Below are 26538 nucleotides of genomic sequence, written 5' to 3'. Positions count from 1 at the left end.
GGCGCTCCCCCCCCCCCCCAGCTTTCAGCTGCTTTATTGAAATCTATACAGGGAAATCAGTGATTGTAACTCCCCGCCAGCACCACACCGATCGTCCCTGACTGTCCCCCATATCCTCCTCCAGTCCCCCACCATTCTCCTCCGATCCCCCTTCATGCTCCGATCCCCTTTCATGCTTCAGTCCACCTCCATGTTCCTCTGTCCCCTTCCATGCATTGGTTCCCCTCCATGCTCCTTAGGCTCCCTCTGTGCTGCCCTGTCCCCCTGCTTGTCCTCCGTCCCCTCTGCCCTTCATCTGTCAGGATGGAGAGCGGAAGAAGGAGTCTGTAAATATGTAATTTATTACCGGCTCTTTCTTTTTCCGAATGAACAGAGTTTGTGATCACGGATTCTGTTCATTCATAACTGTCACTGAACATCGTAAACTGAGTTTACGATGCTTCCGTTTATGAATGGGGAGGAGCCTCTGTCTCCTCTCCATTCATCTCCAGTGCAGCTGAGGCTGCTGAGAAAGGGACAGGGGGATCTCTGTCCTCATCCCTTTTTCCTGTCTCAAAAGGGAGATGTCAAGGGTGTTAAGACCCCTGATATCTCACCAAAGCCACCCCCCAACAGAGCAAAAAAAGAAAAAGAAAGAACTGTACCAAATAAATATTGAAAGAGTTAAATTGTAAAAATAATAATAAAAAATCAAAAACACACTGACACAGTCTACCCCCCCCCCCCCCCAAGAAAAGGAAAACATTGTGAAATAAATAAATTAATGGTAAAAAATGATAAAAAAATAAATAAATTGTGAACAATAAAATTGTAAAAAAAATCTAAAATAAAAACTACTGACACAGTCCATGTGTCATCAGTGCTGCATATTAGTGCCACTGTCACATGACATTAACCACTAGATGACCGGCTGCCGCAGTTATACTGACATAGGTTGGCTCTCTTAGGAAAATCGCCATAGCTATACGTCGGCCGATAGGTGTGCCGGCAGCCGCGATGTCCGCCGGGCACTCGCCATCGCTCCTGAGAGACACAGAACAGAGATCTGTCAGTGTAAACAGACAGATGACCGTTCTGTCAGGGGAGAGGAGACAGATCTATTGTTCATACTAAGTATGAGCAGCGATATGTCTCCTCCAGGCAGTCCCATTCCCCCACAGTTAGAATCACTCCCTAGGACACACATTTAACCCCTTGATCGCCCCTAGTGTTAACCCCTTCCCTGCCAATGACATTTATACAGTAATCAGTGGTTATTTTTAGCTCTGATCGCTATATAAATGTCAATCGTCCCAAAAAAGTGTCTGATCTGTCCGCCGCAATGTCGTAGTCCCCCCAAAAAAACGCAGATCGACACCATTACTAGTAAAAAAAAAATTATAATAAAAATGCCATAAATATATCCCTTATTTTGTAGACGCTATAACTTTTGCTCAAACCAATCAATATTTTTTTTTACCAAATATATGTAGAATACCCTAAACTGGGGAAGAAATTTGTTCTTTTTATATTTTTTATAGCAAAAAGTAAAAAATATAGCTTTTTTTCAAAATTGGCACTTTTTTTTGTTTATAGCGCAAAAAATAAAAACCGCAGAGGTGAGCAAATACCACCAAAAGAAACCTCTATTTGTGGAAAAAAAGGACATCAATTTTGCTTGAGTACAGAATCGCATGACCGCCAATTGTCAGTTAAAGCGGCACAGTGCCGTATCGCAAAAAAATGGCCTGGTCATTAAGGGGCAAATCTTTCCGGGGCTTAAGTGGTAAAAAAAAAGTATCGGTAATCGATATCTGTACTTGAAAAAGTATCGGTACATGTACTCAATCTTAAAAAAGTGGTATTGGTGCAACCCTAATTTTAATGAGTGAAATAAGTATTTGACCCCTTCGCAAAACATAACTTAGCATTTGGTGTCAAAACCCTTGTTGGCAGATGTTTCTTGTGGTTGACCACCAGGTTTGCACACATCTCAGGACGGATTTTGTCCTCCCCAAGTCATTAGGTTTTGAGTCAAATGTTTGGTAACTTGAGATCTCAGCTTCCTCCACATATTTTCTATAGGATTAAGGTCTGGAGACTGGCTAGGCCACTCCAGGACCTTAATGTGTTTCTTCTTGAGCCACTCCTTTGTTGCCTTTGCTGTGTGTTTTGGGTCATTAACATGCTAGAATACCCATCCATGACCCATTTTCGAAGCCCTGGCTGAGGGAAGGAGGTTCTCACCCAATATGTGACACTGTACCAACATACATTTTTTTTATTTTTTTCCCACAAATAGAGATTATTTTTGGTGGTATTTGATCACCTCTGCTTTTTACATTTTTTGTGCTATGAACAAAAACGACCAACACTTTTGGAAAAAAAAAAACGATATATTTGACTTTCTGCTATAAAACATATGCAATAAAAAAAATATAAAAAAAATATAAAAAAAAATCAAATTGCTTCATCAATTCAGGCCAATAATCATGTAAAAAAAATCTCAATAGCCATATATTGATTGGTTTGCACTATCGTTATAGCATCTGCAAACTATGGGATATATTTATGAAATTTTTATTTATTTATTTATTTATTTATACTAGTAATGGCAGCGTTCAACTACTTATAGCGGAACTGCGATATTGTGAGGGACAAATTAGACACTTTTTTGGGGACCAGTGACACTATTACAGTGATCAGTGCTAAAAATATGCACTGTTACTGTACTAAGGACACTGGCTAGGAAGGTGTTAACATCACAGGTGATCAAAGGGTTAAACATGCGCATAGCTAGTGTTATACAGTGCCTTGAAAAAGTATTCATACCCCTTGAAATTCAGAGACAGTCCAATAAAATAAAATGGCTTTATTCAGCAAACTGGCAAAGAAAACAAACAAAAGAGATGACAGGCTTGTCTTGTCACACAGTTGTGAACACAGGTACAGCTCACAGTTCCTCAGCATACAGGCTTACAGGCAATAGTTCATGGCTCTAATCAGCGCTACAGTCTTTTATGTGGTTAAGCTCAGCCAGTAACTACACAATCCAGCAGCGTGTTGCTGTGTCTCTCTCTCTCTCTCTCTCTCGCTCTCTCTCTCCTATTCCAACAGCTCTCCTCTGACACTTTCAGCCCAGCTGACAATAAGCAGGTCTGAAGGGGAAGTACCTGCCCTCTTCGATTAACCCCTTCTTAACCCTGCCCCAGGCTGACCCTCTACATATCCCCCCTCCCTGTTCCAGGCCAGGGGTCTGGACACCACAAATCCAGTGGCAGTAGACCCGGGAAAGGGCATCCGCATTCTGATGTACCTTTCCTGGTCTATGTACCACTACAATCTTGAAGTCCTGTAGAGCAAGGAACCACCGGATGATTCTGGAGTTTTTGTCTTTATTTTTTTGGGACATCATAAGGGGTTCATGATCTGAAACTAACTTGAATGGTCGGCCCAACAAGTAGTAGTGGAGTGTCTCCAAAGCTCATTTTATTGCGAGACACTCCCTTTCCCCAATGGAATAATTCCTCTCAGCTAACGGGAGCTTCTGGCTCAAGTACACTACGGGGTGCTCATCCCCCCCAACCATCTGGGACAGTACTGCACCCAGATCCAACTTTGAGGCATCTGTTTGTACAAGGAACTCTTTTTGGAAGTCAGGCGCTACCAAAACTGGTTCCTGCCACAAAGCTTGCTTCAACCAGCAGAATGCTGCTTCTGCTTCTACACTCCACTGAACAACAGTTGCGTTCTTTCCTTTGGTGAGATCAGTCAGAGGGGCTGCTAGACTGGCAAAGTTAGGGACCAACCGCCTATAATTGCCCACAATGCCAAGAAAAGAATGCACCTGTTTCTTTATGAGTGGATGGGCCATTTCTGGATAGCCTCCACCTTGTTTAGTTGGGGTTTAATCATGCCCCTGTCTACAACATACCCCAGGTAGTGGGCCTCCTCCAACCCAAGCTTGCTTTTTTCTGGGTTCACTGTGAACCCTGCCCTTTGGAGCACATCCAAGACCAACTGGACCTTCGGTAAGTGACTCTCCCAGTCCTGACTAAAGATGACAATGTCATGAAGATAGGCTCCTGAGAATTCCTTATGAGGTCTCAGGACGAAGTCCATGGCCCTCTGGAAAGTGGCTGGGGCCCCATGTAACCCAAACGGCATTCGGGCATATTGCCATAAACCCTCTGGTGTGGCAAATGCAGTTTTTTATTTAGCCTCTAGGGAAAGCGGGATCTGCCAGGATCCCTTGGTCAAGTAAAGAGTGGGGATGCAGCGGGCCAAACCTAATCTCTCAATTAACTCATCCACACGGGGCATGGGATACGCGTCTGGCTTGGAGACTTCATTTAACTTGCGAAAGTCATTGCAGAACCGCCAGGTTCCATACGGCTTGGGTACAAGAACTATAGGGCTGGACCAGCTACTTGAAGACTCCTCGATGATCCCAAGGTCCAACATACTCTTAAGCTCGGCCGAGACAATATTCCAGCGAGCTTCAGGTATGCAGTAATGTTTGAGGTTTACTCAATTGTCAGGGTCTGTGATGACATTATGTTCAATTACCAAGGTTAGGCCCTGCAGGTTTGAAAAAATCATTATGTCACAGGGAAAAAATAATCATAAGAAAACTAATTTCCTTCAGGTCAGGGATAATGTTGTTGAGAAATTTAAAGCGGAGTTAAGTTATGAAAAAAAATCTCAAGCTTTGAACATCTCACAGAGCACTGTTTAATCCATCATCTGAAAATGGAAAGAGTATAGCATAACTGCAAACCTATCAAGACATGGCCGTCCTCCTAAACTGACAGGCCAGATAAGTAGATCATTAATCAGAGAAGCAGCCAAGAGGCCCATGGTAACCCTTATGCCGTGTACACACGGTCGGACTTTCTAGCAGAAAAAGGCAGATGGATTCATTGCATTGGATATTGCAATCGTGTGTGGGCTTCAGCTGACTTTTCTTTTTGAAAATTCTGACGGACCTAGAAATAGAACACGTTTTAAATCTTTCCAACGGAATCAATTCCTATCGGGAAAACTGTTCGTCTGTATGCTGTTCTGATGGACCAAAAACAACACAAGGGGCAGCTATTAGCTACTGGCTATTGAGCTTCCTTTTTCTAGTCCCGTCATACATGTTGTATGTCACCGCGTTCTAAACGCTGGTACTTTGGTGTGATCGTGTATAGGAAAGTCCGTTTCAGCGGAACTCCGTCTGAAAAAACTTCAGAGTTTATTCTGATGGAAAAAACGGTCATGTGTACACGGCATTAAGGAGCTGCAGAGATTGACAGCTCAAGTGGGAGAATCTGTACACAGAACATCTATTAGTCGTGTACTCCACAAATCTGGCCTTTATGAAAGAGTGACAAGAAGAAAGCCATTGTTGAAGGAAAGCCATAAGAACCCATTTGCAGTTTGTGAGATGCCATTTGGAGGACAAAGCAAACATGTGCAGCACAGTGGTGTAGTGGTTAGCACTCTCACCTAGCAGTAAGAAGGGTCACTGGTTTGAATCCCAACCATGACACTACTTGCCTATAGTTAGCATGTTCTCCCTGTGCCTGCGTGGGTTTCCTCCGGGTATTCCGGTTTCCTCCCACAATCCAAAGACATGTAGGTAGGTTAATTGGCTTCTGTCCAAAATTGGCCCTAGTATATGAATGGGGACCTTGGATTGTGGGCTCATTGAGGGTAGGGACCAATGTGAGTGTGTAATGTACAGGGATAGGGACAATTGTAGACGCTCACTCAGGATGGACTGGTGTCTTTATTCAACCTTACAAACTATGAAACTATGTGGAAGAAGGTGCTCTGGTCAGATGAGACCAAAATTTAACTTTTTGGCCTAAAATCAAAATGCTATGTGGAGCAGAAAACTAACACTGCACATCACCCTGAACACACCATCCTCACTGTGAAACATGGTGGTGGCAGCATAATGTTGTGGGGGTGCTTTTCTTCAGCAGGGACAAGGAAGCTGGTCACAGTTGATGGAAAGATGGATGGAGGGAAATACAGGGCAATCTTAGAAGAAAACCTGGTAGAGTCTGCAAAAGACCTGAGACTGGGGCAGAGGTTCACTTTCCAGCAGGACAACGGCCCTAAACATACAGCCAGAACTATAATGGAATGGTTTAGATCAAAGCATATTAATGTTGTGTTAGAATGGCCCAGTCAAAGTCCAGACCTAAATGCAACAGAGAATCTATGGCAAGACTTGAACGCTCTCTATCCAATCTGACAAAGCTTGAGCTATTTTGCAAGGAAGAATGAGCAAAAATTTCACATTCTAGATGTGCAAAGCTGGTAGAGACACACAAAAATACTTGTAGCTGTAATTGCAGCGAAAGGTGGTACTACAAGGTATTGAATCAGGGAGGCTGAATATAAATGCAAGTGTAGCGATACCCCTGAAGGAGCTGCTTTTGTTTGTCCAGTCCGTTACTCTGATTCTCAACCCTAATAACAGCCTCAGCCCCCTCTGGCACACCTGGCAATTGTGTAAGTGTGTAAGGTGCCAAGAATTTTGAGCAGCCCATTTTTAGGATTTTATGTGACATTATGTCCGATTTGCTTTTTTTCCTCCCTATTTTTGTTTTGTTCCAATACACACAAAGGGAATAAACATGTGTATAGCAAAACATGTGTTACTGCAATACTTTTCTGTGGGAAATACTTGATTTTCTGGAAAAATTTCTGGGGTGCCAACAATTTCGGCCATGACTAATATATATATATATATATATATATATATATATATATATATATATATATATATATATATATATATGTAGGAAGGCCAGTATGGTGGCCTGAATTTATGGGAGGAGCCCGGGGGGTATTTAACCAGCCCGCTCGCCTGTGGTCTGTCGGTTTCCTGTGCGCGGCACGACGTCACTAGGGCGACTCTTCGAAACTCGTTAGCGTCCGTGAGTTACCACTTCGTAGTTGTTCGAGGTCCTCGTTCCTGTTCGCAATTTATGTACTAACGCGTCGATTCGGCTGTCGCAGGTAGGGTTTTTCGGTTGACTTGTCATTTCATACATTGTAAATGTCTCGTCACTAAAACCTCGATATCAAACTTACGAGTCTTTCGTAAAACCCTACACACAGCCGCAACGTCTGTCTACTACTCGTTATGTTATCATACCAAACATTTCTTTGTTTTTTTGTGTACCTCACACCGACGCAAAGACATAGCTTCGTTTAGGCGTGTCTCACAGTTTTTTTTGCTCCTCAGACTAATCAATATTTCTCGTGGATTTGGTGGGCACTGGTCAGTGCCATGTCAAAGCCGAACCATTTCAAACCATGTCGGATCATTTCAAATAATTTCACTCTCACCTACTGCGCTCCGATTCGAATCCAGTCGCATCCACAATGCACCGATTCGTCCCGGTGCGCCCCAGTTGTTTTTTCGGCCTCATTTCAGTACATGCTCCAGAGTCCCATTTGTTGAGTCACCGAATCCAGTCGCATCTATGATGCACCAATTCGACTGGCGTGCCCCAGGTGTTTTTCGGCCTCATTTAGGTACATGCTCCAGAGTCCCGTTCGTTGTCAGTTGCAGGTTGCGGCGCACCGATTCGTGCCTCTGTCATGGGAAATCATTTCACTGTCACGTATCACGTCCCGATGCGAATCCAGTCGCATCTACGATGCACCAATTCGTTCCGGCGTGCCCCAGGTATTTTTCGGCCTCATTTCAGTACATGCTCCAGAGTCCCGTTCGTGGTCAGTCGCAATCGCGGCACGACCGATTCGGGCCTCTGTCATGGCAAACTTTGTTACTCATTTCACTGTCACTCACCGCGCTCCGTTTTGAATCTAGTCGCATCCGTGATGCACCGATTCGTTCCGATGTGCCCCAGTTGTTTACGGCCTCATTTCAGTACATGCTCCAGAGTCAGGATTCATTGTCGGTTGCAGGTTTCGGTTCTCTGATTCATGTCTCTGTCATGGGAAATCATTTCACTGTCACGTATCACGCTCCGATACGAATCCAGTCGCATCATGCGCTAATTCGTCTCGGTGCGCCCCAGGTATTTCAGCCACATTTCAGTACATGCTCCAGAGCATGCACGATTAACGGTCAGTCGCAACAGCGGCATGATCGATTCGTGCCTCTGTCATGGCAATCAAAATAAATTCACCGCCACGTACCGCGCTCCGTTTCGAATCCAGTTGCATACGTGATGCACCGATTCGTTACGGTGTGCCCCAGTGCTTTAGCCTCATTTCAGTGCATGCTCCAGAGTTCGATTCATCATCAGTCGCAGTCGCGGCACGACCAACTTATGCCTCTGTCATAACAGATATTTCATTAATTTGTCATCTTCTGGGACAGGTCTACTATCTTCACTAGTTCGCAATTTGGCCTTCTGCCAAGCCTGCTCATACAAACAGCCAGTTACTTAGCCTACTACAGGTTCTGATGGCCCAGCAAGTTCACCTTCAGTAATCCCGCAGGCCAAGTTCTGCGTAGTCGTCACTTGGCTCGCTACCAACACCATTTCATCCTCCACCTTGCAGTATCTAAAACCCAGCAATCTGGCTCCAGGATAGACGTCCATTTCTATAGAACAAACAGTGCCTGGTGTCGAGTAACCATGCTCGACCACCTACTGTCACTCCTACCGGAACGCGTAAACTCCAGTCCCCTGTTGCCTTTTCGTGCTAACACTTGTGTACCTGCCAGTTTCCAAACACGTGGGGTTCTTCTACGCAGCCTACACCTTGACCCCGGTCCGTACCGTGGTCACTCTTTAGTATTGGAGCACCCTTGGCAGCATCCTGACATGGGTCCCAAGTCACGTCATTAAGAGAATAAGCAGTTGGAACCCTGCCTACCTCGCCCGGTACATCCCCAATCCTCGGGTGGAAATGGCACAAGCATTCACCAAACTTGCTCAACTAATTAAGCTAAAACTAATAAAACTACACCCCTACCTGAATGTTTTTGCCCCCTTATTTGGTATACCGACCATCAGACCAGGGCACACTTCAGGTCCATTTCATGTTGTAAATCTTATGGTAAGTCTATTTGTTCATATCCGTATCGGCCATAGGGCTTTGACCATAAGTAGGAAGGCCAGTATGGTGGCCTGAATTTATGGGAGGAGCCCGGGGGGTATTTAACCAGCCCGCTCGTGTGGTGTTTTTCGGTTTCCTGTGCGCAGCACCCACCCTCCCATCCCCTTTTCAGGGCATTTCTCAAATTCATTTCTCTTCACAAAATATTAATGTCTAATCTAGGGTATGCCCCCTTATTTGGTATACCGACCATCAGACCAGGGCACACTTCAGGTCCATTTCATGTTGTAAATCTTATGGTAAGTCTATTTGTTCATATCCGTATCGGCCATAGGGCTTTGACCATAAATATATATAGTATCTCACAAAAGCGAGTACACCACTCACAATTTTGATTATATCTGCATGTTGCCAGACTGCTGGTTGGAAGCTTAACAGTGGGGACCTTGAGTGGAGAGTGCTTTTTGCTTTTTGACTGCTGGTGATTGCTGGATTTCATTTTTAGGTTCTTTTTGGGACTTTTCCGTGGAGCTTTTTAACACCTTTTTCTGACAGTTTTTAAACAGCTTTTTTTTTTCTTTGCTTCTTTCAGCCTACTAATTAAGGGGAGTGGTTAATTGGTCACAGGTGCTTGAGGCCTATATAACCTTTTGTACAACTCATTGTGAGCCTGCTCATCTTTGAGCTTGCTGGAACTCTGTCCAAGTGGAAATGGACGATGAGTGATGAGTTAAAAATCAGTGTTGAAAACAGGAGGTTATAACAGGGGTTGTAGTACAGTTAAATCACACTTGTTTAATAATAAAAGTAAAAAGAACAAACTTAATCAAAACATAGCCAAAGTTCAGTAATCGTTATGGATAGTCAGCCAAGCAGAAGTCAGGAATCAAAGTAGTGGAAGAGCAAGAAGGATCTGGTGCCAGAAGGGATGTCAGTAAAGCCAGTCTTAAAGCCAGTCTTAAACCAGGAATGAAGGAGATAGATTCTTGTGATGTGACCAAGGCGAAGGCAGAGCTCTTCTGCACTTGACGGCTTAAGTAGGCTGGACTGACAAGCAGAATCAACAGCTGGGTAACTGTGGAGAGAGATGGGAGCTGGCAATTAGCTGACAGCTGAGCAGTCAGCTCAGAGAAGGAATGGCTGAGCCCAGCCCTGACAGTACTCCCTCCTCAAGGACCCCTCCACCTCGGAGGACCACCAGGCTTGAGGGTAAAGCATCTATGGAAATCACAAAGGAGGACAGGGGCATGTACGTCCCAGGATGAGACCCAAGAGCGTTCCTCCGAACCATACCCTTTCCAATGCACCAGGTACTGTATGCACCAACTGAACCTACGGGAGTCAACAATGGACTGTACTTCATGCTCCTCATGGTTTTCAACCTGTACAGGTTAAGGACATGGCACTGAGGTGGCAAAGTGGTTGCAGACCAAAGGTTTTAATAAGGAGACATGAAATACATTTGAAATACCCATATTAGAAGGATGGTCTAATGCGTAAGCCACTAGGTTAATCCTGCGAAGTATATGGAAAGGCCCAATAAATCGAGATGTGAACTTCAGTGAGGGAACACAAAGTTGGAAGTTGTGAAATGACAGCCAGACCCTGGTCCCAACCTGGTAGGAAGGCGCAGACAGGCGTCTGCAGTCAGCATTGAGGCTGTACCTATCATTAGCATGACGCAAAGCCTCCTGGACTTGTGCCCAAGTGGAACGAGCATCAACCTCAAGGATAAAAGGTAATGTAAAATAAGGATGTGCCAACACAGGAGCAGAAACAAGGGCAGCCTTGAGACTCTCAAAGGCCTTAATGGACTCCGGAGACCAACTCTGTGGGTTACCATCCTTTCTGGTCATATCAGTCAGGGGCTTGACCAGAGACAAGAAGTTACGAATAAACTTCCGATAATAGTTGGCAAAGCCCAGGAGGCGCTGAAGAGGACGTAAACCCATGGGTCAGGGCCACTGTAGGACTGTCAAAAGTTTCTCTGAGTCCATTGAAAAACCAGCAGTGGAAATGAGAGCCTAGGAATTTAACCTGTTCACGATGGAACTCGCACTTCTCCAGTTTACAATAGAGATTCTTCTCTCTTAGTTTCTGAAGCACACAACAGACATCTGTGTGGTGGATCTCCGGAGACTTGGAAAATTTGAGAATATCAACGAGAAAATCCACCACACAGAGCTGCAACAAATCTCGGCTAACATCGTTAATAAATTCCTGGAAAACTACTGGGGCATTACAAAGGCCAAAAGGCATTACCAGGTACTTGTAATGGCCTGTTCTGGTATTAAACGCAGTTTCCCACTTGTCGTCCTCCTTAATCCTCACAAGGTTGTATGCCCCTCTCAAATCAAGCTTCATGAAAACTGTTGGTCCCTTGAGGCGGTCAAATAACTCTGTAATCAACAGAATCGAATAGGCATTCTTAATTCTGGAACGATTGAGACCCCTATAATCAATGCAAGGTCTCAGTTCACTGCTCTTCTTCTTCACAAAGAAGAAACCAGCACTAGCAGGAGACGAGGATTTGTGGATAAAAACCTCAAGAAAGTATGTCTGCACCATACTCCATGGTCTTATCCTCCAAGATCGTCAAAAGGTTAAACCCAGCCATGAGGGGGTATGGCACTAGGTTGAAGGTCAATTGCGCAATCATACGGCCGATGGGGAGGCAAACTACTGGCTTGACCTTTGTCAAAGACATTGCTAAAATTGCAGTACTCCTCAAGCAGGGAGGAGAGTGAAGAGGTGCACAGGACCTTGGCTACTTTCTGGAAGCATGTCTCACTGCATTGTGGTGACCAGGAGAGAACCTCAGCGTGGAGCCAATCAAAAGAGGGGTTATTCCTCTATAACCAAGGATAACCAATAACCAGCAGAAATTTAGGTGAGGAAATAACTTGGAATTGGATTATCTCATGGTGAAGAGCCCCAATGGCCATGGACAATGGAACCGTCTCATGAGTCACATATGCAGGCTGTAGAGGTCTCCCATCAAGAGCCTCAATGGCAAGTGGAGTGTCATACAGCTGCAGTGGAATTGAGTTCTTCGATACAAAGGCAGCATCAAAGAACAGGCCTGCAGCCCCAGAGTCGATTAGAACCTGTATCTCAATCAACGACTCAGCCCAAGAAAGAGTGACCAAAACCAGGGGTTTATCCTTCTAGATAACTGGGGATGAAACAATGCCACCTAAGATCTGTCTGTGACAGGACCTCAAGGTTTGGGCGTTCCCTGGATGGGTAGGACAAGACTTCAAAAAGTGACCTGCCTGGCCACAATAAAGGCATAATCTCTACCTCCTCCTAAAGGTTCTCTCATCCGCAGAGAGACGCATGAAGCCCAAGTGCATGGGTTCATCTTCATTGACCGACTCAGTACCAGGAGGCATGGGAAGTGAAGGAGGCACAGGTGGGACTGCAAAGCTCGGAGGCAAACTTACAAGAGGCTTCCTTAAAAGAGAGTCTTTCTCTGAGTCTGGTGTCAATGAGGATGGCAAACGAGATCAACTTTTCCAGCTCAGTGGGTATATATTGGGCTGATATCTCTTCCTTGATGGAATCTGAGACACCATGAGAAAAATCCACCACAAGGGCCTCATTGTTACAAGCAACCTCTGCTGAAAGAGTACGGAATTCAGTGGCATAGTCAGCAACAGTTCTCGTACTCTGTTTGATGCACATGAGGCACTTGGCAGCAGAAGTGGAGCGAGCAAAAACGTCAAATACCGTTTTAAAGGAGGCCACAAACTCAGGGTAACTCAAGACAACAGGTTTTTGCAGCTCCCATAGAGGGTTTGCCCAGGCCAAGGCTCTCTCAGAAAGCAAAGTTATCACAAAACCTACTTTGTTTCTTTCCGTGGGAAATGCCTGGGGCAACATCTCAAAGTATATCTCAACCTGGTTGAAGAACCCTCTGCATTGAACTGGATCGCCCCCAAATCGATGGGGAAGCAGAGCGGAACCAGACATACCTCTTATAGAGGTAAAACTCGAGGAGGGTGCCTGCTCAGAGACTGGCACAGCAGCAGGGGCGGCCTGCAACTCAGGTTGTACCGGAGCAGCCACAGTGGGAGATTCCAGGTGAGCCGTGTGACTCAGGAGCATTTGTAATGCTATGACAAACTGATACATGCGGTGATCTTGCTCATCCAATCTGGAAAAAATATTACCAACAAGTGGATTGACTGTGTCTTCTGAATTCATGGCCTTCACCTACTGTCAGAAACCATGAAATGAGACCGAGACAGAAGTACAGTTAAATCACACTTGTTTAATAATAACAGTAAAAAGAACAAATCTAGTCAAAACATAGCAAAAGTTCAGTAACCAGAATGGATAGTCAGCCAAGCAGAAGTCAGGGATCAAAGTAGTGGAACAGAAAGCAGGATCTGGAGACAGAAGGCAAGTCAGCAAAGCCAGCCTTAAACCAGGAATGCAGGCGATATTTTCTTGTGATGTGACCAAGGTGAAGGCAGGGCTCCTTTGGACTGGACAGCTTAAGTAGGCAGGACTGACAAGCAGGATCATCAACAGCTGGGTAACTGTGGTGAGAGATGGGAGCTGGCAATTAGCCGACAGCTGAGCAGCCAGCTCAGAGAAGGAAGGGCTGAGCCCAGCCCTGACAGTAAGTGCACATAGGTCTGCACGTAGGTCTGCGAGTGCACGTAGGTCTGCGAGTGCACGTAAATCTGCGATGCACATAGATCTGCGAGAGCACGTAGGTCTGCAAGTGCGCATAGGTCTACGAGTGCATGTAGGTCTGTGGGTACCTGTGTATTGTTTTGTTGATTACCTGTGTATTGTCTTGTTGAGTACCTGTGTACTGTCTTGTTTAATATTAGTGTCAGGAAGCTAGTTGTTAGGTAATTTGAACAGTGTATAATCTCCAATCTGCACTGCTGGAGCTGAGGGACTCTCCTAGCTTCCAGGGGAAGAACTCCTCCAGTGAGAGTGGGGGGGGGGGAAGCAAAGGGAAAGGATAGATAGATTCTGGTGGTAGGGGACTCAATTCTTAGAAGGACAGAGAGGCCAATCTGTAACAAAGACCCGAAGCACCAAACTGTATGTTGTCTACCAGGCACTCGGGTTCGGTACATCACGGATCTTGTGGACAGATCACTGGGAGGGGCTGGGGAAGACCCAGCTGTCATGGTGCACATTGGCATCAATGACAAAGTCAGAGGCAGATGGAGTGTCCTAAAGAATGATTTTAGGGACTTAGGAGCTAAATTGAGGAAAAGGACCTCCAAGGTAGTATTCTCAGGAATACTACCGGTACATCGAGCCACACCAGAAAAGCAGAGGGCGATTAGGAAAGTAGTGTCTGAAGAGCTGGTGTAGTAAGGAGGGGTTTGGGTTCCTGGAGGACTGGGCCGACTTCTCAGTCAATAACCAGTACTATAGAAGGGATGGTCTGCACCTAAATGAGGAGGGTGCAGATCAGCTGAGAATGAAGATGGCTAAAAAGTTAGAGGGGTTTTTAAACTAGGCAATGGGGGGAGGGTCCAGAGGTAGAGATAGTCAGTGCGGAACATATTCCAGAGGGTAGTATTGGGGGCATTAGTGATAGGCTGACCAAAGCATATAAACCCAAGGTAAGTATAGTAGCAAGTCCTAGTTGCACACTTGGAACACTCATAAGAGGATAACATGCGACCGGTCTAAACTACGTGGCATGTTCCCCAATGCCAGGAGCCTGTCAGACAAGCTGTTGTACGAGGAGGATTTGGATTTTGTGGAAATTTTAGAGACCTGGTTCAACAGCTATCATGTTTGGCTTGCAACCATTCAAGGGTATACCCTTTATCGCAAGGATAGAGAGGGTAAAAAAGGGGGAGGGGTATGCCTATATATCAAGAATAATATACAAGTGAATGCGAGAGAAGACATCACTAAGGGAACTAGGGAGTAGGTGGAATCCTTATGAGTAGAGCTCCAAAGGGATGAAGCTAAGGGGAAAATAATACTGGAAGTATGCTATAGGCCCCCTAACCTAAGGGAGGAAGGGGAGACAGATCTCCTACAATAAATTAGATTAGCAGCAAGGATGGGAAGTGTTATCATAATGGGGGATTTTAATTATCAAGACATAGACTGGGTGGTGGGAATCACGCATTGATCTAAGGCTCGCCATTCCTAAATGTCTTGCAGGACAATTTTATGGGTCAAATGGTAGACGCACCAACTAGAAATAAAGCGTTACTGGATCTACTGATTACCAACAATACAGACCTGATCACGGATGTGGCTATACGGGGCAAATTAGGTAACAGCAATCACAGGTCAATTGTCTTCAGTATAAATCACACAAATAGGAAACATGAGGGGAATACAGAGACACTGAATTTCAAAAGATGCCAACTTCCTTAAACTATGAACCTTGCTAGAAGGCATAAATTGGGATAAAATCTTAGGAACAAAGAACACAGAGGTCAGATGGGTTTGCTTTACGAGCATATTAAATAAGAGCATTAGCCAATGTATTCCATTGAATAATAAATGTAACCACTTGTTTACTGGGCACTTAAACCCCCCTCGTGTCCAGACCAATTTTCAGCTTTCAGCGCTGTCACAATTTGAATGACAATTGCGTGGTCATACAACACTGTACCCAAATGAAATCTTTATAATTTTTTTTCCCAAAAATAAAGCTTTCTTTTGGTGGTATTTGATAACCTCTGTGGTTTTTATTTTTTGTTAAAAAAATGTAAAAAGACCAAATTTAAGAAAAAAAAGAATAAAGGGTCTGGAGGATATTATTTATGAGGAACGGTTGCGAGCACTGAACTTATTCTCTCTGGAGAAGAGACGCTTGAAAGGGGATATGATTTCAACTTACAAATACCATACTGGTGACCCCACAATAGGGATAAAACTTTTTTTCGGAAGAGAATTTAACAAGACTCATGGCCACTCATTAAAATTATAAGAAAAGAGGTTTAACCTTAAACTACGTAGAGGGTTATTTACTGTAAGAGTGGCAAGGATGTGGAATTCCCTTCCACACTTGGTGGTCTCAGTAGGGAGCATCGATAGTTTCAAGAAACTATTAGATAAGCACCTGAACGACCACAACATACAGTGATATACAAGGTAATACTGACATATAATCACACACAGGTTGGACTTGGTGGACTTGTGTCTTTTATTCAACCTCACTTACTATGTAACTATGTAACACTGAAGAAATTAATATGTTGCTACAATGTAAATTAGTGAGTGTGCAGCTTGTATAACAGTGTACATTTTCTGTCCCTTCAAAATAACTCAACACACAGTCGTTAATGTCTAAACCACTGGCAACAAAAGTGAGTACACCCCTAAGTGAAAATGTCCAAATTGGGTCCAATTAGCCCTTTTTCCTCCCCGATGTCATGTGACTCATTAGTGTTACAAGGTCTCAGATGTGAATGAGGAGCAGGTGTGTTACATTTGATGTTAGTGCTCTCACTCTCTCATACTGGTCACTGGACGTTTAACATGGAATCTGATGGCAAAGAACTCTCTGAGGATCTGAAAAAAATAATTGTTGCTCTACATAAAGATGGCACGGGCTATAAGATTGTCAAGACCTTGAAACTGAGTTGCAGCACGGGAGCCAAGACCAAACAGCGGTTTAACAGGACAGGTTCCACTCAGAACAGGCCTCGCCATGGTCAACCAAAGAAGTTGAGTGCACGTGCTCAGCGTCATATCCAGAGACTGTTTTTGGGAAATAGACATATGAGTGCTGCCAGCATTGCTGCAGAGGTTGAAGGGGTGGGGGGGTCAGTCTGTCAGTGCTCAGCCCATACACCGCACACTGTATCAAATTGGTCTGCATGGCTGTCATCCCAGAAGGAAGCCTCTTCTAAAGATGATGCACAAGAAAGCCTGTATGCAGTTTGCTGAAGACAAGCAGACTAAGAACATGGATTACTGGAACCATGTCCCATGGTCTGATGAGACCAAGATAAACTTATTTGGTTCAGGTTGTGTCAAGCATGTGTGGTGGCAACCAGGTGAGAAGTACAAAGACAAGTGTGTCTTGCCTACAGTCAAGAATGGGGGTGAGAGTGTCATGATCTGGGACTGCACTGTCGGCACTGGGGAGCTACAGTTTATTGAGGGAACCATGAATGCCAACATGTACTGTGATACAGAAGCAAAGCATGATCCTCTCCCTTTGGAGACTGGGCCCCAGGGCAGTAGTCCAACATGATAACAACCCAAACACACCTCCAAGACTACCACTGCCTTCCTAAAGAAGCTGAGGGTAAAGGTGATGGACTGGTCAAGTATGTCTCCAGACCTGAACCCTATTAAGCATCTGTGGGGCATCCTTAAACAGAAGGTGAAGGAGCACAGGGTCTCTAACATCCCCCAGCTCCGTGATGTTGTCATGGAGCGCTGAAAGAGAACTCCAGTGCCAATCTGTGAAGCTTTGGTGAACTCCATGCCCAAGAGGGTTAAGGCAGTGCTGGAAAATAATGGTGGCCACAAAAAATATTTACGCTTAGGGCCCAATGTGGACATTTTCACTTAGGGTTGTACTCACTTTTGTTGCCAACAGTTTAGACATTAATGGCTGTATGTTATTTTGAGGAGACAGCAAATATACACTGTTATACAAGCTGTACACTCACTACTTTACATTGTAGCAAAGTGTAATTTCTTCAGTGTTGTCACATGAAAATATATAATAAAATGTTTAGAAAAATGTGAGGGGTGTACTCACTTTTGTGAGATACTGTATATAGATATTGTGTAGAGTCCGCCTGGGAAGGCATAATGAAACAGGGCAAGTACTTCCCTTTTAGGCCTGCTTATTAGGCACCTGGTCAGAGAGGCTGTGAAAGAGATGTCTCACAGCTGCTTGGTAACCCCTCGGATCTTGACAATTGGTGGAGAATGCAGGTAGCTTGAGGGGGTGAAGGCCAAACCCATGTCCTGGGTTAAAGTTGTACAGGCTGGAAAAGCATCAAAGTGATGGAGGAACTGATCAAACAACTAGCAGTGGCTAATGCTCAGCAAGAGCCAAACCGCTTACTGATTGAACAGATAGCGGGTTTACACAAGGCACTGACCCAGCAGGCTGAAATTATGAAAGGTAACCCTGCTGTAAAGAGTGACCTGTGGAAGCCTGTGCAGCGGACTATGCAAAAGATGACAGCCACAGATAACGCGGAAGCTTATATGGCAGTGTTTGAAAGGATTGCAACAAGAGAAGCTCTCCCTGAGAAAGACTGGGCGGATATTCTGGCTCCTTTCCTGACTGCAGATCCTCAACAGGCCTATTGTAATTTGGCCTCTGAATCAGCACGGGACAATAAACTGCTAAAGGCCAAAATCCTAGCCAGGCTGGAAGTGACTGTGGCTTTAAGGGCAAACCGTGTTCATGCCTGGCGCTTTGACAGAGCTAAGCCTGCCTGTGCTCAATTGTATCGTCTAATACACCCATTCCAGGATTGGCTGAAACCAGAGGAAAAGATCACCACTCAGATTGTAGAGCTAGTTGCACTGGATCGCTTTTTGCATGGTTTTCTTAAGGAGCAGCACCAATGTGTGGCTCAGTCCGAGCCTCAGTCCCTGGATGAGATGGCTGCTGCTGTCAAGCGCTACAGTTGTGCTGAAAGTGTCCAGGAGAGTCCCTCTATTACCAGAGAGCTGGCCCATTCTAAGGAAGTGTGTTCCAGTGCCAAGATGGCGCCGGTTGAGCGCATAGTGTCTGCTTGAGTGCCTAGCAGTCCCGCTAGGAGCCCCCTAATGTCAAACCGTCCTGAGAGTCGGCAGGGAGAGCGGGAACCCCATGAGGTTTGCTTTTTGTCCTGCCAGCAACTGAGTCATATGGCTGCCCAGTGTCCAAGGCAGGAGTAGCCAATGGAATGTGACATGGCTCTATGTTTGCTTTTGGCGCTGGTCCCATGAACAATCCAAACCCGCTTGAGAGTGTGGTCCGGGTTAATGGACAGGAGGTTGTAGCACTTCTTGACTCAGGGAGTGGGATTACCCTTCTCCGATCTGACAGGTTTTAGGGAAAGCTGATTCCCAGGAAAAATATTGGAATGGTCACTGTACACTGAGAGTTGTGGTGATCCCGGTGTTACCTTATGATTTGCTAATTGGGCAAGACTGCCCCCTATTTTGGGACTTACATGAACAAAGGTTCAAAGGTTGAAGGGCCTCCCCTAAAAAGGAGACACCCCCATGTTAAGTGTTTAAACGTAGGCATAAACCATTAGCGAGGGCCCAAACGGGGGTTGTCAACCGATCTGGCAGGGTCAGAGAGTCTAAACCTGGGGGTCAAGTGCTGATGGTTGGGCCTACTGTGGAGAGCAGGTGTCTCACAGAGGGACAGGAACCCTCTGAGAGAGTAGAAAATGTCGGCACTCCTCTCAGTGGTAACAAATGTAGAACGTGTGCTGGTGACTTTTTACAGCCGATGCTACTGGACAACCACATTGAGGGCTGCCTGGCTGAATTTGAAAACATTACATTTTTTGAAAGGTGGCCCAGAAAGCGCTGTGCTGAATTGGTGCAACTGCTCTCACAGAGGAATACCAGGAAGTGTACCGCCTAATGGAAACTGATAAAAATGACTATGATAGGTTTACAGCAGCAATCCGGTCTAGAAATTATGTGGATTCAAAGTGAGAAGGGGGCATAGACCTGGGCGCCTGCATTGTAAAAAATAAAAGAAGCCCTTTCCCAGGCCTATGGCCATTGTGGTATAAATTGTCCAGCCCCGGGGTTGGAACATGGTGGGGGGGGGATATGTGGAGAGTCAGCCTGGGAAGGGTTAATGAAACAGGCAAAGTACTTCCCTTTCAGGCCTACTTATTAGGCACCTGATCAGAGAGGTTGTGAGAGAGATGGCTGTTGAGCTATCAGAGCTGAGAGCAGCTTGAAGCTGGAAGGACCCCTGTTGCCTATGACTTGATCCTTCTGGGTGAGCTTGCCTGAACTGGAACTTTGCTATGTTATATTCTGTGGCTGGGATGCTGAGCATTTTTTAACCACTTGAGACCCGCGTTATAGCCAAATGACGGCTACAGCACGGACCTCCTTTGCCGGGACTACGTCTATTTACGTTGTCCCGTGCACGAGCGGCCTGTGCGCCACCTGATGGGCACGCGCGGCGCACTCTGTGATCGGCGAGTCTATGAGACTCGCCTGATCACAGATCCGAGCAAGGGGTCGATCCCGATCCCTTACCACGTGATCAGCTGTCAGCCAATGACAGCTGATCATGTGATACAACGGAGCCTGTAATCGGCTATTATTCCTCCTCGCGCTGACAGCGCGAGGAGAAAAAAAAGAGCCCGATCACCGGCGGCCGTGATCGGGACATTAGTCCCGATCACGGTCAGCTTACTAGTGCCCACCTGCCCCCCTCAGGGATAAATAAGTGCCCCCCGTAAGTGCCACCCAGCAGTGCCCACAGTGCCACCCAGCAGTGCCCACAGTGCCACACATCAGTGCCCACAGTGCCACCCACAATCTACCTCAACAACGGTGCTGCACCCCAGTGCCACATATCCGTGCCCATCAGTGTCATCTACCAGTGCCCATCAGTACCGCCCATCAGTGCCCAACAGTGCCACCTATCAGTGCCCATCAGTCCCATCTATCAGTGGTACCTATCAGTGCCCCTTAGTGCCACCCATCCATGCCACCCATCTGTGCCACCCATCCGTGCCATCTTATCTGTGCCCATCTTTGCCCATCAGTGCTGCCTTATCTGTGCCCATCAGTACTGCCTTTTCTGTGCCTATCGGTGCCACCTTATCTGTGCCTATTAGTGCCGCCTTAACTATGCCTATCAGTGCCCACCAGTGCAGCCTAGCAGTGCCCACCAGTGCAGCCTATCAGTGCCCACCAGTGCAGCCTATCAATGCGCCTCATCCGCGCACTTCAATGAAGGAGAAAAATGACCTGTTTGCAAAATTTTATAACAAACTATTAAACATGATTTTTTATTTTTATTTTTTTTGCATCTTTTTTTGTTTGTTTAGCAAAAAATAAAACTCCCAGCTGTAATTAAATACCACCAAAAGAAAGCTCTATTTGTGGGAAAAAAATTATAAAAATTTCATTTGGGTACAGTGTTGTATGCCCACGCAATTGTCATTCAAAGCGCAGCAGCGCTGAAAGCTGAAAATTGGTCTGGGCAGGAGGGGGGGTTTAAGTGCCCAGTAAGCAAGTGCTTAAAAGGACTGTCTTATACTGCTAAGAAGAGTTTTTGTGTGGTTTGAACTGCCTATAAAGACAGCCTGTGAATTTTCTGTTGCTTTTTGCTGAATAAAGCCTTTTAAGTTGACTGAACTGTCTCACAGCTGCTTGTTAACCTCGTGGACCGAGGACAGTATATATATATATGTATATGCGTGTGTGTGTGGGGGATCCTGCGCTGCATGGCTGCCCTGTAGCTATAAAACTGCTATAGGGCGGTCGGCAACTGGTTAAAGTGCATGTCCAACCAAGACCTTTAATTTTTGTTTTTAATATTTTGTGGAAGGGTTAAACTCCTCCTCGGGTTTACTGCTACTAGGATCCATGACTGCTATGAAGCATATGCTCATGCATAACCAATTATTAAACCAATACCTTACCGAAAAAATTACAGAGGTTCATTAGGGCCAGGCCACAAGCTTTATTGAACTTTTGCAAACATTACAAATAAATGCCTGTCAAAGTTACACTGTGAGCACATGTAGACACTAGACTGACCACAGAATTTAACTTGTGGGCATAGCCCAATAAAGCAATGTCAATTGCTGGCAAGGTCAAAACAGTCATTAAAGCTGGACAAAGCATTAAAGAGGGGATGGGCAACCCAGTTCTGTAAGCTGAATCTTATCAGGTCAAAGGAACATACCTCAGCGTAACTTTTTTCTGGAGTTCGGGCTCCATCCCTTCACCTCACGTCCTTGTAGCCAATGCAATGGAGCCAGTTATCCTCCCTGTGTTGTGTCAATGTCCACTATAAAGCCATGCTTTCGTCAGTCAAGGCTCCCACTCCCTAAAAGTGTTCAAGGCCTATATTAGAGAGATTTCTCCTTCCTTCCTGTTCTGTGGACAACAGTTTCAGCAGCCATCTAATGAAGCTAAATCTTTAGGAGAAGGAGTAGGAGAAGGTTACTTTTATCAGGTATTATTGCTGTCTGTATCCATGTTGCAAACTTTCCCTCACTTATTGTCATCTAAAACCATTGTCAGCAGAATTGTAAGTGAGGGATATTTCTGTTTAGAGTCTAGGATAACAGTAATACCCAGCAAGAACCTTTCCTACTTAATCGAAACTTTGTGTAGAACTTTAGGCTACCAAATAAAAATGGGCAAACAGGCAGGATTTTTAAATCAGAAGAGACGTGTTTTGTCTTTTTTGCATTAACTTCTTCACGCCGGCTGAGCGCACATATGCGTTCATGTAGCAGCATGTGCTGCCCCAACTGAGCATAGAATTTATATAGATTGTTCCCTAACAATTTTCTATGGACGTTTATATTTAGTTCACATGCTGCCATCTAGTGACCTTTTGTGGTAATGCACTTGTTTTCTCATGTTCCCTTTCCTGATGTTATGACACACATTAGTAAGACCTCACCTGGAATATGCAGTTCAGTTTTGAGCACCAGTTCTCAAAAAGGATATCGGGGAACTGGAGAAAGTGCAGAGAAGGGCAACCAAACTGATAAGAGGCATGAAGGAACTCAGCTATGAGGAAAGATTAGAGGAACTGAATTTATTCACTCTTGAGAAGAGGAGAATAAGGGGGGATATGATCAACATGTTCAAATATATTAGGGGTCCATATAGTGAACTTGGTGTTGAGTTGTTCTCTGTACGGTCAACCCAGAGGACAAGGGGGCACTCTTTACGTCTAGAGGAAAAGAGATTTCATCTTCAAGTACGGAAAGGTTTCTTCACAGTTAGAGCTGTGAAAATGTGGAATAGACTCCCGCCAGAGGTGGTTCTGGCCAGCTCAGTAGATTGCTTTAAGAAAGGCCTGGATACTTTCCTGAATGTACATAATATAACTGGGTACTAACATAGGTAAAGTTGATCCAGGGAAAATCCGATTGCCTCTTGGGGGATCAGGAAGGAATTTTTTTTCCCCTGCTGTAGCAAATTGGAGCATGCTCTGCTGGGGGTTTTTTTCGCCTTCCTCTGGATCAACTGTGGGTATAGAATTGGGTATTTGGATTGTACGATTATTTTTTATTTTATTTATTTGTTTTTAAGGTTGAACTGGATGGACTTGTGTCTTTTTTCAACCTGACTAACTATGTAACTATGTAACTATGTAACTTCCTTTTTGTATGTAATGCTCCACCCTTCTTTCTGAGTTTTCCTGTGTCATGAATGCAGCTAACAGACCACATGTAGCAGGAAACATGTATTCTGCATAGTAAGCTACAGAAAATATCATCTTTTTGCTGCATAAATACTACAACCTATTTATCTGTTGTATCTTGTCATCTGCTGAGTTAAACGCTCCTGCAACAGCATTTCATTCTGGTAAACCTCACTCTACTTCAACAGAGAACTTTCACACCCAAAAGGTTCCACAAGTTACTTTGAATGAATGAATGAATGAATACTTGTATAGCGCACAATGCGAACTGAATCGCCTCTAGGCGCTGGCACTTTGGCACCGAAGACTGAGAGATCAGACTTGAATTACTTTGCCAGATATATGGTATGTTGTGAGCTCATTAACAGTACCCTCTCAAGGTTTGACGACTGTCCGGAGAGCTACAGGGCCTGGAGATCAACCTTCAAGGCTGCCATTGCTGATCTCAACCTTACTACTAAGGAAGAACTTGATTTGTTCACAAAGTGGCTGGGGCTAGAATCTGCAGATCGTGTTAAAAGGCTGGGAACAGTACAAGCTGACCACCCGGATGCAGGTCTTGTTGCTGCATGGGAAAGACTTGAGCAAGCCTATGCTGGCTCTGAAGCCATAGAAAGAGCTCTATTCGAGAGACTTCAAAAATTCCCAAAAATAGGGAACAAAGACTATCGCAAGCTCCAAGATCTGAGTGATCTTCTCATGGAGCTGGAGTTGGCAAAGACAGACCCACGCCTACCTGGACTAAGCTTCCTGGACACTGCTCATGGTGTCAATCCAGTGGTGTCTAAACTGCCATACGATCTGCAAGAGAAATGGGCACAACAGGGCTCAAGGTACAAAAGAGACTATAACTTATCTTTTCCTCCATTCGCATATTTTTGCAGGTTCATCAGTGATCAAGCCTGGATGAGAAATGATCCCAGCTTCAGCTTCAGTGAACCCAATTTGCCTGCTTCATAATCATCATCTTCATCAAGGAATGATAACAGCAGCTAAACATAGACTTTAATAGAGCAATATCTGTTAAAAGGTCAGACATCTCACCACCGTATCCTCTCCTGCTCACCAGAGCGATTAGGGTGACAGAGATAAAGACCCTAATCGTCAGTGCCCTATTCACAAGAAGCCTCACCCCCTAAAGAAATGTTGTGGGCTTAGGGCAAAGGCGTTACAAGAGCGCAGGGAGATTCTTTAGAAACTTGGAATGTGCTACAGGTGCTGTGCTTGTTATGTACATTTTGCTAAAGACTGTAAAGTTGTTATCAAGTGCACAGAATGCAGTAGCGACAGACATGTTACAGCTATGCATCCGGGCCCACCCTCAGACAATTCACAGCAGCCTTCTACCTCCAGCCTTGTCTCAAGTCATAGCGGTGCGCAAGAAGATCATGCTAAAGCCACAGCTAACATTTCTTCATGCACAGAAGTCTGTGGAGAAGGCTTAGATCACAAATGCTGTGCTAAGATATGCCTAGTCAAGATATACCCAAAGGATTAATCTGAGGAAGCTATTATGATGTATGCCATAATAGATGAAAGGAGCAACAGATCCCTGGTTAAGCATAAATGCTTTGAGATCTTTGGCATAGAGGGACATGCATCACTGTATACTCTCAGAACCTGTTCTGGTCGTTAAGAGACTTTCGGTAGAAGGGCCGATGGGTTCATGGTCTCTCATATCAATAAAGGAGAGGGCATACCCCTACCAATATTAGTCGAGTGTGACCAGATGCCAGACGAAAGGGAAGAAATTCCTACTCCAGAGGCTACATATCACCATCCTCACTTGAGGCACCTTGTTAATGAAATTCCTGAAATGGACATGACTGCTGAAATCTTGATCTTGCTAGGAAGAGACATTCTCAGAGTACACGAAGTATGCAAGCAGGGCAATGGACCTAATGATGCCCCTTACGCACAAAAACTTGATCTAGGCTGGGTAATCGTGGGCGACGTATGCTTGGATAGAATGCGTACATCATCCGAAATCCACTCCTTCAAAACTTACATATTAGGAAAGGGACATGCGTCCCACTACAAACTCACCATTATGATGTAAAGGTGAAGCCTCTTGACACCATCCAAGTACCTGATGTCACTCCTAACCATTGCGAAGACAACCTAGGTACCACAGTGTTTTGCACTACAAGTGATGACAATAAAATAGCCTTGTCAGTCGAAGACAGAGAATTCATCAAAATAATGGACAGAATTCTTCCAGGATGAGTGCAACAGCTGGATTGCACCATTAGCTCTTCATGCTGCAAGAGTTAAACTCCCAACCAATCGTGTACAGGCTCTATCCAGATTCAACTCACTTCAACAAACACTAAAGAACAGGCCTGAAATTACAGACTATTTCATCGCCTTTATGAAAAGGATCTTTGACAATGATCACTCTGAACCAGCTCCACCACTTCAAAGACACGATGAGTGCTGGTACCTGCCTTTCTTCAGTTTATCATCCACGTAAGCCACAGCAAATCAGGGTAGTATTTGACTCCAGTGCCAAGCATCAAGGTGCATCCTTGAACAATGTTCTTTTCACTGGTTCAAACCTAACCAACAACCTTGTAGGTGTGCTTATAAGGTTTAGAAGAGAGTCAGTTGCCATAACTGCTGACATTGAACAAATGTTTCATTGCTTCATTGTGCATGAAGACCATAGGAACCTCCTAAGGTTTCTGTGGCACCAAGACAACGTCAACATGGATGGTTGAATACCGCATGAAAGTACCTGTTTTTGGAAATAGTCCCTCACCCATTGTTGCAACATACCGTTTACGAAGGACTGCCCTTGATGGGGGGGGGGGGGGGGGGAGTATGGCATGGAAGCTTGACACTTTGTCAAGAGAGACTTCTATGTGGATGATGGATTTAAATCTTTACCTACAGACACCTGTACAGAGAAGTCTGGGCCTACGATGGGACTCATTAAAAGACACCTTCGGTTTTCAAGTCAGCTCTGCAGACAAACCATTTACCAAACGTGGTGTTCTAAATTATTACTTAGACAGGTCTCAGAGACTATTAAAGATCGGGATGCTCCACTACCAATAGACCAGCTTTCAAGGTGGGAAAGTGCTTCACACCTTCTCAGATGCATCTACTGAGGCCACAGCAGCTGCCGCTTACCTTAAGGTAAGAGATTCTTCTACTCAAGCCCACATAGGGTT

At 45.0% G+C, this 26538-nt stretch overlaps 1 protein-coding gene across 4 annotated transcripts in view; it reads left to right on the top strand.

Moving 5' to 3' along the window:
- SAR1B (secretion associated Ras related GTPase 1B) overlaps positions 1-26538 on the top strand; it is a 240667-nt gene that overhangs the window by 105134 nt on the left and 108995 nt on the right. The window lies entirely within an intron of this gene.

Source organism: Lithobates pipiens, unplaced genomic scaffold (assembly GCF_037356315.1).
Source record: "Lithobates pipiens isolate NorthernLeopardFrog02 unplaced genomic scaffold, aLitPip1_a1.2 Scaffold_8, whole genome shotgun sequence".
NCBI classification, from domain to species: Eukaryota; Metazoa; Chordata; class Amphibia; order Anura; family Ranidae; genus Lithobates; species Lithobates pipiens.
This window is presented reverse-complemented; position numbering and strand designations above follow the sequence as displayed.